This window comes from Lactuca virosa, chromosome 9, assembly GCF_052849685.1.
Source record: "Lactuca virosa cultivar CGN04683 chromosome 9, Lactuca_virosa_CGN04683_v6, whole genome shotgun sequence".
In the NCBI taxonomy this organism is placed as follows: domain Eukaryota; kingdom Viridiplantae; phylum Streptophyta; class Magnoliopsida; order Asterales; family Asteraceae; genus Lactuca; species Lactuca virosa.
The window spans coordinates 33446730-33456878 of record NC_136434.1 but is presented as its reverse complement, the minus strand read 5'-3'; the positions used below and the strand labels follow the sequence as shown (position 1 = coordinate 33456878).

At 39.3% G+C, this 10149-nt stretch overlaps 1 long non-coding RNA gene across 3 annotated transcripts; it reads left to right on the top strand.

The window, feature by feature from the left end:
- The first annotated feature begins 7317 nt into the window (after positions 1-7317).
- On the top strand, positions 7318-10042 carry LOC145138826 (uncharacterized). Of its 3 annotated transcripts, none has more exons than XR_013721741.1 (7): positions 7318-8003; positions 8159-8233; positions 8319-8359; positions 8658-9106; positions 9345-9411; positions 9493-9623; positions 9852-10042. It is a non-coding gene; the product is annotated as an uncharacterized LOC145138826 (long non-coding RNA). The 3 variants fall into 3 exon arrangements; XR_013721742.1 differs by having other exon boundaries at positions 8141-8233; XR_013721740.1 differs by having other exon boundaries at positions 8127-8233.
- The last annotated feature ends 107 nt before the right edge of the window (positions 10043-10149 follow it).

Genomic DNA, 10149 nt, shown 5'->3' with positions numbered 1-10149 from the left:
ATTATAATCAAAATACTAAAGACTTGAAACCAATAATTCCATCCTGACTCCTGTTCCATGTCTAGTAGTGGGATTAGGGTGGAGCCACCCACTCGACAATTTCACCAATATCAAATTTCATACGACGTGCATATACCGCTCGATAATAGAGTGACCTGTCAGAAATCATGATATAAAGTATCATTACCAGCTATCAGAACCCACTCACTACCAGTGCTAGTTGCTTTAGTACGAATCATCTGCAGTAAAAATAACATCGAACAAAACGGAGCACACCGAAAGGAAACACGAGATACTCTATCACCCTAATCAGCGTTTCTTACAAATACAACTTAACACATGTTTTACCTAAAAAGATGTTGTTGTCACCATTCAATTTCGATTGGTGTAGCCCTCATCTTCCCGATTTAACGGCTACGAAAGGACCCTTCACCCAACCCACTGAACATCGAAACCTTCGTCTCCCATAAACACATCCAGCGCGGACCTCCAGGTCATCTCTCGCTGTGAAAACCCCAAAACACTCACCAGAGGAGTATCATACCTTTCGAAACCTTACCGCAAGTATTTCCAGGAGACCCTTCAAGCAGCAAATAAAGTTCAAGCACAAAAGCTTGGGACGAATACAGTTAGTCTACCACTACTACATGTATCGGAGAGGATAATGTATAACTAAGATTCTACGGACAGTGGATGTGTGATTCCACCCTATTTCATGTTCCTTTCCTAGTTGTGGACTTGGGGCAGAGTCACCCATCCAACTGCCTTGCCAACCTTAAATACATACGACCTATATGCGCAAGTTAATGATAGATGGACCAGGTACGAGTCCTACCGCCAACTTCGGGACAAGGTTACCCAGGAGTGCAAGTGAACGCCCTATCATCCGAATAAGTCTAGTCGTATAAACCAAACCCGTATGCTCCCTACCGATCTAATCAAACGAGAAACACTACAGCAGGCCCTATTGCAGCGCTCCGAGGTTGATAGATTGACCAAATCCGAGCACCTTCTACCAAAGGAAACAGACAAGATGGAGAAGTTAACCGGGACGTACATCAAAGAGATTGTGCAACTGCATGGTGTACCAATATCCATTATCTCTGACCGAGATAGTAGATTCACCTCGCGGTTCTGGCAGTCCTTACAGAAATCTCTGGGAACTAGGCTTGACATGAGTACGGCCTACCATCCGCAAACCAACGGGCAAAGCGAGAGAACCATCCAGACATTGGAAGACATGTTGAGAGACTGTGTGATAGACTTTGGTAAATCATGGGATACCCATTTACCACTTGTCGAATTCTCCTATAATACCAGTTATCACACTAGCATCAAGGTTGCACCATTTGAAGCCCTCTATGGCCGTAAGTGCAGGTCACCTCTGTGCTGGGCTGAAGTGGGTGACACGCAACTAGCTAAGGGACAAGTCCCTAATAGCACCCCCACTGGCCCGGAGATAATAAGAGAAACCACAGAAAAGATCGTTCAAATTCGGGAAAGACTGAAAGCATCCCGAGATCGACAAAAGAGTTACGCGGATAAGCGACCCAAACCCTTGGAATTCCAGGTCGGTGATCGAGTGCTACTGAAAGTTTCCCCTTGGAAAGGAATGATACGTTTCGGTAAACGTGGGAAACTAAACCCAAGGTACATCGGACCATTCGAAATCCTTGCTAGGATTGGCCCAGTGGCATACAAACTCCGATTACCACAAGAACTAAATCACGTGCATCCTACCTTCCGCGTATCAAACTTAAAGAAATGCCTATCCGACGAGACCCTCGTGATACCACTCGACGATATTGAAATCAACGAGAGTCTCCACCTCGTGGAAGAACCGGTAGAAATCATGGATCGAGAGATAAAAAGATCAAAGCAAAGTCGTATTCCCATTGTGAAGGTCCGCTGGAACGCTAAACGAGGACCCGAATTCACCTGGGAACGCGAGGATCAGATGAAACAAAAATATCCACATCTCTTCCCAAATTCTTGAAGTCCCATTCAAAAAGCTAATTTCGGGACGAAATTTCCTCCTAACGGGGGGATGATGTGACAACCGTCAAATTCTGGTCAAGTCAAAGTCAACAAGTCAAACCGATCAACTAAATTAACCCTTGTATATTGGGGTTCACGTTAGGTAATTACTATTCAATGCACTATTTCAATGAGAAAACATCATTTGGAAAATTCGTGTGTTCAAATTTTCGTAGCCTTAATAATGCTAAACATTGAACCAAAACGATAACACACCATTGCACACTCATCGGGAGTGTGTACGACACTAGAACAAGGCTTAACATAGTGTAAGAACCTTGCGTTGCGAAGCCAAACACTCAAAAAGGTAACAAAAGAAATCTCTCCCAAATCTCTCTCTGTATGAGAAATCTCTCCAAGAATGTCAAATCTCTCCCAAATCTCTCCAAGAATGTGAAATCTCTCTCAAAATCTCTCTCAACTTTTTATAATCACTCGGGGGCATCCCGACCCTCGAAATTGGCAAAAACAGCCCAAAAACGGAAGTCTACGCGAAAAACGGACTTAAGGAGCCGAAACTCCTCTTAGGAACCGAAACTCCTCTTAGGACCCGAAACCTCTTGGAACTGAACCTTCTCGGACCGAAGCCTGCTGAGAACCGAACCTGCCTCTTGGACCGAACCTCGCAAGGACCGAACCCGAAGGTCCTCTCGGACCGAACCTCGCAAGGACCGAAACCGAAGTTCGCTTTCGCTTCTGGTACCTTTCGCTCCACTTCCCTTCGGACCCAGCATCAGGAGGACCGAACCTCCGGCCCAGGACCGAGAGGTCTCGCTGGAAGCCCATTTCTTTCCGGTTTTCGACTACGACTTCATTTTAGCTTCGTTTTTCATCGTTTTAACGCGGTGTTTTCACCCAAAAATTTATTTTAACATATAAGGCCCCATATTTATTAATTAATCACGTTTTTGGGGATAAATCTTATCCAAGATTTAGTGGGTGAAGTACAAGAGGTGGAGTGTTGACTTTTCTTTAGTTTATGACACAAGCAACCACCCACACCCACTCCATGACCAGCCACACTCATTCCACCATACCTAGGTCATGTCAATGTACTTTATAATCATTTTCAGCCATTTCCCACGTTCTTAGAGCTGGAACATCCACCCTCTCTCTTCACTTCACTCATTTTCTCTCATTTCCACCAAAAGATCAAACACTTTTCTCTCAATTCTTCTCTCTCAATTTCGAGATTTCCAAGGCATTTTCCAAGGCTTTTCTTCTACTTTTGGTAAGTATCTTCATCATCCTTATGATTATTACACTTCCTTCTACTCCAATCATAGATTGCTTACATAAATATCGTAATATTTGTGTTAGATCTTCGAATCTTCAAACACCTCCCAAGTGTTCTTGAGTTGAGCACTTCTTTTCTTCATCATCCATCTACTGAAATCACTCAAGGTGAGTTCATACCCCTATATTTTCACGTTTTCTTATGTTTTAAGGGGGTAATACAAGTTAAAACACCAAGAACACAACTAAATTCTTCTAACAGCTTTCATCAGAAAAGTTGGACTCCATTCACGGACTGTTTTGGTCAACTTAAACATTTTTGTTTTCACAACTGTACAAGTTGCAAGTAGTTCAAGTTCTTAGCTTTAAAATGGCTACTTGCACATCTCCATAAGATTTTTCTACAATTTATGGTGATTTTTACAAAACTGCCTATCATTTCAAACATCAATCCGGACCAGTCTGTGATTATGGACTTTTTCACACAAGTTGGAGGTCATTAAAAATCATAATAAAATTTATGAACAAACTAGACTCATTTCCCAAACTCTCAGAATTTACGGATTCTGATTTGGACCTTTGATGATTTTTCTACAAATTTTCTAAGAACAGTAATAGAAATTGTTAACAACAGAAAAATGCTATCAATTTCATTACACCTTGTAACATGTTGAGCGAGGTGTATATCTTTATGTGATTATATGTTATTGCATTATATGACATTTTGTCTTAGTATAAGGACATACAACAGTTAACAAATGGATTTTGCTAGATAAAGCATAGAAATAACAAATTATTATAATCAAAGTACATCCATTACATACAAACATTTGGATAAACTATGTTAAGTATAGTTTACATACATTACTACTACTATACTTGTTTTGATAAACTATAATAGGTATGGTTTATGTTTCCATCAACACAACAAACACATTTTGGAAGGTTTTATTCCCACAGAAAAAGGTTTTACGCTCACGCACACCACACGTAAACTTGTTAACTTAAATTGTGAGACATTCTTCTCAGTACTCCTAGAGTACGGGTTAAAATTCCTGGTAGTTATAACCAGAGTCTCTTGTAGGGAGAACGTGATAGTTGTGTATAGATCTATATTGGGTTTGACACCCACACCTTGCTGCTAGCTACAGTGGGACCTGCAGGTCTACGAGTGACAAATGTCATAACAGTTTTCGGCGCCTGAGAAACGCCGTGGCAGGTTCATTCAGTCACAGTATGGTTATAGCGACTCACATAGGGAGTTAACAACACATAAAGTTTACGGGAATTATTATAAATCAAAAGGGGTTTTATGTCGATTTAAAATCACTTTTATTATCAATAAGTACGGATATTACTATACACTTTCAGCCTTGGTATTTAAGACTACACATCATCCATTACGGGATTTTTCTCAACTTAAAAAGGGTTTTATGCCGATTTAAAACCACTTTTATATCTTTAAGTATGACAAATACTTGTTCATTATCGGTCCTGATATTTAGGACCACATGACTTTTATAAGGAAAATATTGGATTTTTCTTGGTAACATACAACTCATTACAAAGATCGGTTTTCAAACTCTTACTATCAAAAGCTTATGAACTCACCAACTTAATTGTTGACACTTTTTCAAAACTACTTGTATTCTCAGGAATTCAGTGAAACAGGAAATCAACAGCGTTTTGAGGATGGGACGATAAATCATCAAACAGTTCATTTTGTCATCCTAATGTAATTGATTTGAATCATGTAAACATATGCCTTGGTGTAACTTTTTCAATTATATTTATGATTGGTTGTATTTACTTTGAGCACTATTATACTTGTTGTTGTGATACTATACATGAAGTCCTCCACCCCCGGACGTTTCCGCCATCCTTGGTTTGGGGGTGTGACATCTCACATGCGGAAGTGCTTAGTAGATGATTTCGCAGTGGTTCCATTGGAGGATATTCATGTGGATGACCGCCTAAACTATATTGAGAGACCGGTGACGATTCTTGACCAGAAGACGAAAACCTTGAGGAACAAGGTTGTTGAGTTGGTGAAAGTTCAATGGCAACATCACAAGGATTCTGAATGGACGTGGGAGCTGGAAGATGAGATGAAGGAGCACTATCCGGAGTTATTTGGAGCAGCGGACTTCGAAGATGAATTTTGATTCATGCGGGGGGGGGGGGGGGAATTGTAAGATTCTGACCTTGTAAGTTTCCTTTTAACCCTTTCTAAACAAAATATTTGCATTATTGGTCCTCTAGCTAGTACACGGGGCGTACTCGTAGCGTACTAGCTAGACCATGATCGCGGGTATCGCCTACGTACGTTGGGCGTAAGTGGGGTTACGCTGGGCGTACGATGGCTTGGGACAGACCCTAATTTTTAGGGTTTGTTCCCTATTTAAGTTTGTTAAACCCACCTCTTGGACATGTGTTAAGACCATTTGTTAAGCTCTTTTGAGCTCTAGAGCCCCCATTAAGCCATGCATGCACGTAAAGTTGTCGACTTTACGTGATAAGTCATCTTTTGAGACAAGGTATGGGAGTATGGAGTAGGAGCTAAACCGTTTAAGTGCTTAATGGAGTGGGGGTGGCACACTGGGGAGTACGTTGGGCGTACTAGCCCCAGGAAGAGTACGCTTAGTGTACGAGCTGAGTACGCCTCGCGTACTCAGCAGATGGGCTTGGATTGGATGTTCTCGAAATTGGGCCATTGTTTGGGCTTCCATTGCTTGGGCTTTGTTGGGCCACCATACTTCTATGATTGGACTTGGACTAGCTTGTTGGGCTTCATTGGATTTTAGGCCCTTTGTGGGTCTTGGGCCTAATTTGGAAGATTGGGCCATAATTGGGCCTTGGATTGTCAATTAGAGTTTGGACTCTCTTAGTAAATGGATTGGGCCTTGGTATGGGTCAATAGATTAGACTTATGATTATGGGTTGAGATCCAGTTAATAAATTGGATATTTTTGATATTGATAACACGTGAATTTATCGGACCAACAGCTAGAGATTTATTCTAGTGATTCAGCAGCTTGAGGCGAGTCTTCCTCACCGTGTTTAGCAGGTCGAAGGCACCAAAGCCGACTCATGGTTTATTATGTTAGGGTGCTGGATGTCTGCGTGACTCTTGCATGGGTATGTGTTTGTATGCTTAGTTGGGGGGGGGGAATACGTATTCTGTATGCTATTACTACTTATACTTGTATGTTTGTATGTTGGGTGGGGCCCGTTGTGAGAGTTAGGGTGAGGCCCGTTATACTCAGTGGGTGGGGCCCGTTACACTCATCGGGCGGGGTCCATTATATTTTTGATATGTGTGGTATGTGGTATTTGGGGGAAAGTCACTAAGCTTCGTGCTTACGGTTTTTAGGTTATGTTTCAGGTACTTCTGGTGCAAAGGGGAAGAGCTTGGGGTGATTGCAGTGCACACACAATAATGTTCCTCATTTTCATGATAACTTTGATATTTTATGATGTATTGATACATTTGTTCCGCTGAGGATTTGTGATGATGTTTTGGGATACTGTTTTTATTAATTTAAAAAGGGAAATTGTCAGAAAAGTCTCATTATTTTCGGAAAAATTACACTTTAGTCTCAAGATTTTTTTTGAACAAAATAGTCCTAAAAACCAACAAAAATTTGTATTTTGACCGGTTGGAATCGATACCAAATTAATTTGGGACTATTTCGTAAACTAACCCAAAATATTGGGACTTTTTTGTAAACAAAAATATTAGGACTATTTTTTGCAAACAAAACCCTTATTATTATTATTATTATTATTATATAAGAAGATAAAAAGTATGTTCCCTTAGGAACAATACTTTTCTGTCATTGGTGGATTTTTTTTATTAGTTTTTTGAAAAGGTCTGTCGGCCGTCGCTTCTTTCTTTAATTCTCATCTGTTAAAGTGTTAAACCCTTATTGGTTCCACTGTTTATGTTGTACACGTGCTTGCCTCCGCTCTACTAATGTCGACGTGTTGCTTATAGGATCGTCTTCTCTTCTGTTGTCTCTCACTCTCGATCTTCCTCACCCTTCTCTCTCAGCTTCCCTTTCGTCTCATTTTCTTCTTCTTCCAGGTAATTCCTTTTCTTTTGTTTTATTTTTTTTTGTTGGTGTCTGTCGTCCCAGACAAATATCGCTGATTCTATTCACACTTTCATTGATATTCAATTTCTTCATTATCATGTCGATCTTCATCGGACGCCCATCCTCCCTCTCACTCTCTCTCCGATATGCAACTTCTGCCTGCCTCCGTTGGTCGGCGGTTGTGATAGCCGCCTTCTCCACCGTCGACGACTTCCTCCAACACGCACCGCTACTCAAAAAATTTGTCGACGGCGTGGTCGGCTACAGAGTACCTCCGCTCAGTCATCGGTTGTGTCGATCCTCTCTCTAATTCCTGCAATACCAGCCGATTTGAAGGTGATGTCGATTTAAGGGTCACCGCATCACCCTTCAACTCTACTTCTTTCCGGATTTAAACCCTAGAAGTTCAAACATACGCCCCCACCATGGGATTGACCCACCGTTTTATGAATCAGATGCTTACAAAAGATGCATCTCTCCACCACTGTTCTGATTACCTTCTCTCTAAAATCGTCAATCGTGACCATTGTCTCTGTTTACGCTCAAACATACGCCCCCACCATGGGATTGATAGCGATCATCAGCGACCTGCACTTCCCACGTGATCCTTCCGTTCGCTACCCTGGGACCAAGGTAGGTCTTACTTCGTTTTATCTATATTTCCCATTTCTTTTCTACACCGGTTCTCATTCTGAAATCAATTTCCATGTTGACTTCACCCGAAATGTAATCGATATGCAAAAATCGATTGAAAAGCTTTTGGTTTGAAGTTTTTTTTTGAGTTTTAGATGGACGAAGTGTGAACTGCAAACAAACTTGAAACGGTGGTGTTGAAAAAGAAGTCTAAGTGACAATACATGAAGGTGTTTTGCTGAAATTTTAGTATCTTGGTCTGTTGTTTCACTTTCCTTTCTTAATTTCACAAACGTTTGGTTTCATTTTCACCAGGTGAATCATGTTTTGGTGGGCATCTCTACAACGTCAAAAAGGTTAGTCAGTTCAATTTTATCGAAAAAAAATTGATTCTTCTCTGCTATGAAGTTTCATGATCTCAACTAATTAAAACATCACTCATTTCCTAATTTCAAAAACTTTATTATGTTAATTAATGCATTTCCATTTTTAATTTGTGATTGTTGATATATGCATTATTCATATTGGAATGAAAAGAGTAAAAGTTTGTAGCAGCAAAGCATACATGGAATTAGTTGTTGAAGTTCAGATGCATTTTAATTCATTTTTGGGTTGATCTTTTGCCTAATATCTTTCTTATGGGTTTATTTTTAGGGATCAAACGATGGCAGGAGGCAAATCAAGATGATATGTATTACCAACAGAAAAAAAAAAGTTACCTTTACTGTTTTCCCATTTATTAGGTTGAGGGTAATATTGTTTGCTCCAGGGAAATTTCATCTTATTTTGGTGTCAATGGAGTACTACAATCAAAGGGAGGTTAAATTGTTTGAAGTTTGACATGTATTTCAATCTTTTCTGGAAAATTATAGACGATTAGAAGGGCTTTTCAGTCATTTGTTGCATAAACATTTGTTAAGCCCTTATCAGTTTTGCATTTCTTTTTATGAGATTTGTTGGAATAACGAAATTAATAGAAGAATGAAAGGGCTATTTGGAGCAATGTTTCTAATTATGGCACTTCACATTTGCATTGATTATGACTGCAGTAATTGTGTATGTTGCTGGTTGGTTACATGGTCATGATTTCTCCATGAAATGAAGTAAGTTGTTTTCTTTTGCTCTTCTGTAGATTTACTCAGCTGATAATTTTATAAAACTGGCCTTAATTTGTTTACAATTTTTCTGTAACTTACCTTTATGCTCTAACTAATTGGCAATTGTTCTTTTCCTATTTATTATTTGGCACACAACACTATTATTAAGGGTGTTAACTAACACCTACAAAGCATTATGTATGGATTAATGGTCGTCTGACTGTATATATAAACTATGTTTTAGGCAGGTTAGAATGGAGAAATTATGTATGGATTAATGGTCGTCTGACTGTATATATAAACTTTGTTAGGTAAGTACCATTTTGTTAAAAACACTGACACTTTGGTAGGATACTATTTTGTGACATGGCTTTGTGAAACTTTGTACACAGGTGATGGCTAAAAAGAAAAATGTCCGTGGAATGAAGCAGTTTTGTGGGAGATGTTTCAATGCTTACAAGGACTACAGAGGATTTAGGAGGTCATATGTACCTCCTTATTTTTGTTCCCCGTATAGATGCAGGTTAGCTTCTCATATTTCACTTCAACAAATAGCAACCTACTTTCACACATTTGTTCTTTTTTGTTTCATTTCCTCCTATTACAACAATGTATCAATAATAACATTTGCTCAATTTCTTGGTATTACCTTTTTTTTTCCCAATTTGTTTCCTTCCATTTGGTTATTTTTTATGCTTATAGTTGTTTTATAATGTGACCGTTTTAAAATTGGTATTTCATCATGTTTCAGGTGTTTTATTTGTTTGAAGGTGAAACAAACATCAATAGACAAGGACTGATAAAGACAAACAACCGAATGGAACAACTCACACGCCACTTGGATCAGAAATGAAATTTTAGTTTGAGAACATGATAATAGGACAATCTATACCTTCCAATTTTATTCCACACATTGACAATTATGCTGTAAATTGTAGGAAACTTGCTTTCAAAAAATATCCGACCCATTGCAGCGCACAAGAATCTTTTCTAGTTATTATTATTATTATTATTATTATTATTATTATTATAAATAAGAATACTATTTT